We start from the raw sequence: 6,263 nt of genomic DNA on the forward strand, positions 1-6,263 counted from the left end.
TTCTTAAAGAAAAACTAACTAATGCGCCGATCATGATAACACCAAATTGGAATCTACCATTTGAACTAATGTGCGATGCAAGTGATTTTGCAATGGGAGCCGTTTTAGGACAAAGGATTGAAAAACGATTTCAACCTATATATTATGCTAGTAAGACGTTACAAGGAGCACAAACGAACTATACAATTACTGAAAAAGAACTCCTTGCTATTGTCTTTGCTTTTGACAAATTTCGATCATATCTCGTTCTAGCAAAAACGGTGGTCTATACCGACCATTCTGCTCTTAGATACCTATTTTCAAAACAAGATGCTAAACCAAGATTAATCCGTTGGATCTTACTCTTACAAGAGTTTGATATTGAAATCCGAGATAAAAGAGGAGCAGAAAATCTCGCCGCTGATCATCTTTCTCGTCTTGAAAATCCCGAATTAGAAGTTCTGAATGAATCGGCCATACAAGACAACTTTTATGATGAATATCTATTGAAGATAGATTATAAAGAAATTCCATGGTTTGCAGACTATGCAAACTACTTAGTTTATGGATTCCTTGAAAAAGGATTATCGTACCAAAGACGAAAGAAATTCTTCAGTGATATAAAACACTATTTCTGGGAAGATCCACATCTGTTTAAAAGTTGTCCCGATGGAATAATACGCCGATGTGTATTTGAAGATGAAGCTAGTAAAATATTAAACCATTGTCACACAGGACCAACAGGAGGGCATTATGGGCCTCAACTAACAGCAAGAAAAGTTTATGATGCTGGATTCTATTGGCCTACAATTTACAAAGATGCACACCTTCTTTGCAAATCCTGTGATGCTTGTCAAAGGGCCGGAAAAATAAGTCAACGTGATGAAATGCCACAAAATGTCATCCAAGTATGTGAAGTATTTGACATTTGGGGTATTGACTTTATGGGTCCATTTCCAAAATCTCATAATAATCTATATATACTCGTAGCCATTGATTATGTATCTAAATGGGCGAAAGCACAAGCTCTCCCAACTAACGATGCACGAGTTGTAGTCAACTTTTTAAAACGTCTTTTTGCAAGGTTTGGAACACCGAAAGCTTTAATAAGTGATCGGGGTACTCATTTCTGTAATAATCAACTTGAGAAAGTTCTTAAAAGATATGGAGTAACTCATAAAATCTCCACCGCATATCATCCACAAACAAGTGGACAAGTTGAAAATACCAACCGAGCTTTAAAACGTATTCTAGAGAAAACCATAGGATCAAATCCAAAGGAATGGTCCATTAAATTGGAGGATGCACTCTGGGCTTTTAGAACAGCCTACAAAACTCCAATTGGAACTACACCTTTTAGACTTGTTTATGGAAAAGCATGTCATCTTCCAGTAGAAATTGAACACAAAGCATTTTGGGCTTTGAAGACATGTAATCTTGATTTACATGAAGCCGGACGTCTACGATTAAGTCAACTAAACGAATTAGAAGAATTAAGACATGAAGCATACGAAAATTCGTTAATCTATTAGGAAAGAACGAAGAAATGGCATGATAAAAGAATCAGAAGTTCAAAAGAATTTAAAGAAGGAGACAGAGTTCTTCTTTTCAATTCACGATTCAAGCTATTTCCTGGAAAATTGAAATCAAGATGGTCTGGACCATTCATAGTCAAAAGAGTTTTTCCATACGAAACGATAGAATTAATAAATTCAAAAGGGATTGAATTTAAAGTTAATGGTCACAGAGTTAAACATTACATACATGGTCCGATGGAAGTTGACAACGAAGTTAATCACAATTTCGACACCACAGCTAACTAAGTGTGGGGAGAATCAAGTCTTTAAAGGATAATATGTATTTCTGTTAGAGTTAGATTATCTATTTTCGTGTAGTTCTCGAAAATGAAACCCGAATGGTCTTTCCCTAGCAGACCCTAAAGAACTAGTCTTCTCCCCCCATTCTGAATTTTTTTTTTTTTTTAGGTTTTTACAAAATGAAGACTGCATGTGAACTAAACCATGGTCTAATGCTACACGCTTTGATCACTAAACGTAATAATGACATACTACCGAGTGAACTAGTATCAGTAATCAGAGAAAGAATGGACGGAGTTAGAAAAGAATTCAGATGCGAAAATAATAAGTTACAATTTGGTAAAGGAAAATCAAAATCCGCAGCAAAAAGAAGAGCACGACACCTAGAAAGATGTCACAAATGCGGAAAATGGTCACATGGAGGTAAATGTTCAAATAATCAAACCTATTCAAATACCGAATTTGTTACTTTATGCAGAGACGGACCGTTCATATGTTTAGAAGAAAAGACACTGAATGCTCGAGGTTACGCCTATGTAGCTATGGAAAACCAATTAAACCGACTATCTTATGAATGGGATAGATCATATAACTAAGAAATCTATTTCACAGGTATGTCTGTACAGTTTTTATTTTTTTTTATTTTTAACCTTTTGATAATAAACGCTAATTTGTTCGCTAAAAAGTATTAAATTGGTATTAAATAAAATTAGGTTTGGCGACCGAAATTATTGATATCATACAAAAATTTATTACATCACTGCGAAATTTAACGTTTATTCTTAAGGTATAAATATCTTTAATCAATCAACCCAAAATATTTCAAAAATTCGTCATGAGTTAAATTAGGTTTTGGAACCGAAATTACTTTACCGAAAAGAGGGGCGCATATTTTTGATAATATTTGATTGATTAAAGTAGGAAAAAAAGCCAAAAAGATTTTTAATTTTATTTTTACCATGTTTTTAAAATTAATATATAAATCTTAAATTAATATTATAAACTTTGTAAAAACAATATTTTTAAAATTGTAAATATTTGAAAAATTAAAATAAGTTTGGTGTGAATTTATAATATGAATTTTTAATTTTTAAAATATGAATTTTTAATTTTATGCATTTTAAGTTTTAAGTTTGGTGTGAATTTTTAATATTAATTTTGAATTTTATATTTAAGTTGTGTGAATTTAAAAATTTACTTTATCTCATTAAGTTAAAAATATGATTTTTAAAATTCGTCGTAAGTTGAAGACTAGGTCTTTGAACCGAAATTGCTTTACCCGAGGGAGGGACGAGAACTTTTATTATCATTATTTTTAATCTTATTGAATTAAAGTATGCCAAAAATATTAAAAAACAAAAAATCTTAGCTTTTAAAACAATCGCTACAAAAAGACAAATTTTAAAATTTTGTCGAGGGACAGACTAGGACATCGATCCGAAACGACCTCGTCCTCAATAATAAGGGAAACAAAATTTTAAAAATTATTTACTTAATTGTTTTATAAGTTAAAGATTATATAAAAAAAAAAATATACCAAACTCTGCGACTCGCGGAGTTTGAAGGCTTAAATGCCGCGAGTCGCGGGAGGACCGAAAATCAGAAAAAAATAAAGAGCTGGAACAGATCAGTCCCAACCCACAAAACACACAAATACTGCGAACATAAACACGCAAAAACCCGAAAAATACACCCCAAAATCACAATTTTTAACCGTTAATCACCAAATTTTTTACTAAAATCATGTTGAGAAGGATGCTATCTAGGAATTACTCAAGAAAAACGGTAAATTTCTACACCTAAACACCATTTAATCCGAAATTTGGTGTTCTTGAGCCATTTTTTCCCCAATTTGATTTTGATGCTTTTTAGTGTAATTATGCTTAAATTGTTTATGTATTATGCTTGTATAACCTAGATTGATGCTATTTAACATGATTAGAAGCCTTAAACTTCAAATTTAGAGTAATCTAGGGTTTGTGTTCTTGAGCAAATTTGGGGCTTTTTGATATAAACAGGTTATGGCCGATTTTTGTCATGAATTGTTGTTAAATTAAGTAGTGTAACATGTCTAGGTAGTTAAATGATCCAAACTTTGAGCCTAAACATGATTTTGAGAATTAAAGTGGACTTTTTCAAGTCTAAAAATTCATGAACTTGATTTTTGAGAGATAATGCCATTTGAAACTTGTTTAATTGCTAGTAATGATTATTTTGACATGTTATTTGAGTTGAATGCTTATGAACTTGGCGAACATTTTCGTATATGCTTATTTGAAAAAGTGTAGATTTGATGAAAATATGAAAATGAGCTTAAGTTTGATATAAATTGATCATGTCATTGTAATTATTTTGATTGATGATTTTGCTGACACTAATGCATATTTGGATGCACAAAAATTGTGTTTGATGTGTTTTGCAGACTGAAAGGGGTGAATCTTCATCCCAAGCTCGCAATGCTCCTGCTGAGAATGCAGAACAACAGGAGGTGGATAACTACTACAAGCAGGATATACCTCATCCAGTCATGACCTTTTCTGATATGCACTTGGAAGAGTTGCACCCAAACCTGAGATTTGACAGACTTTGGATAGATTATCCAAAATATCAAAGGGGTTTGCATACTCTTCATTCTAAGGTTGTTGAGGTACCGAGGGTCATAGAATGGGGACCCTTAGAAGCTGTAGAATTGGCTGGGCCAATTAGGGAATTACTTGTACAGAGGTATGGTAATTCTACTTTTAATGACTGGGTACGTTTATTCACCATGCGTAGACCTGTATATAAAGTATGGTGTGAAGAATTGTTGTGTAGTATAGAGTTGAATAATCGGTTAGCTAGTTTAACCGATCGTTCTTTTATTAGATTTTTGTTAGGCGGTTCGATGCGCCACATGTCTTTACTAGACATGGCTCAGGCTTTACGTATATATACGCCTGAGGAGTTAGCATCTGCTGATTGTAGAGGGTTGATACTAAACAGTAGAAAGATAGATGAAAATTTTGATACACACGGTGTGTGGAGTCAAATGACAAGCCATCACCGTTTCAAAGGGGGAAATTACTCTTATTTGGACATAGATAGAGCTGAATTAAGAGTAATTCATAGGTTTTTAGCTAATTCAATTACACAAAGGGGTAAGAACAAGGAAAAAGTAAATGAACAGGATTTGTTTTACCATATGTGTATTCGAGACCCACAAAGCGCTGTAAGTATACCATATTGTGTGGGTTATTATTTATCAGCTATGGTTCGGGGGATGAGACCGCATAGCATAATAGGAGGTGGTATTTTTATTACTTTGATTGCTGAATATCTCGGTGTGGATATAAGTCGGGGGGGATTATTAGTGGAAGAACCAGAACCCCGCGATACTATAGGTTTAAATGTATACCATGGTGCGAAAGTTTTGAAGAGGCGAAATAACGCCGCAGTACCATACCATGGTAGACATCCACAGGTTGAGAGAAACCAACAGCAAGGTAATGTAGGAGGGGGGAATGAGATGCAAGAAATGCAAAGGTTTATAGCTTCTCAGGAGTACGAAAATGCTAGACAGAGAGCATTTGAATATTGGCAAGTTCATCAGAACCAAATCATAGCTCATTGCCAACATATAGGTAGAAACTATATTCCTACACCGAAACCCATCTTCCCTCCCTGGTCTATAGAGATGCAGCCACCGTATCCTACGTATAACCCTGCCGAAGCATTCTATAGCACCTATGGTTATGCCTGGAACCCCTATTGGTATCAATATCATCCCTAGTCTACTTATTATTTTTTATTTATTTATTTTGTAATTTGTAATGATTGATACGTTTAATACTTTTGTTAATATTGTAATAGTTTTTATAATTGTCTAACTTTTATTCTTAGATTTTAATAATTTTTGAATGTGGGGTAATATACCAAACTTCAAAAATATGTATATATGTTTGCAGTTTATCTTATGTACACAACAGGGTAAAACAACACATTTTCAAAGACTGGCATTAAGTTCAGCAAAAGCAACTAATTTTGACGACAAGATGCAAAATTAATGTGAAATAACAACAAGACGGAATGAACAAATGATGTGCACCATTTATCATTCAGCAAACAAACGCCAATATATTTGGAAACTTTGGTAAAAATTTAATCATTTTCACACAAATTACCCTCAATAATTTAAATTGTTACTGATTTCTTGCAAATGAGGGCATTGCAAGATCTTAAGTGTGGGAAGGGGTTAAATTCTTTCGGATTTTAAAATTTTTATTTTATACACTTGGTTACCATTAAAAATACTAGTAAAGCAGTAGTTGTATTAGAATCTAGTGCTCTCTGATAATAAAGAACAGCCCTAGTCTTATATACTGACTACCCAAATCTAGTAAAATTTTTCAAAATTTTCAATTAAATGAACTCAAAATCATGTTTATACATATTTATGAACGATAAAACTAGGTTTTAACACCGAAATTA

This window comes from Rutidosis leptorrhynchoides, chromosome 4 (assembly GCF_046630445.1).
Source record: "Rutidosis leptorrhynchoides isolate AG116_Rl617_1_P2 chromosome 4, CSIRO_AGI_Rlap_v1, whole genome shotgun sequence".
Taxonomy (NCBI): Eukaryota; Viridiplantae; Streptophyta; class Magnoliopsida; order Asterales; family Asteraceae; genus Rutidosis; species Rutidosis leptorrhynchoides.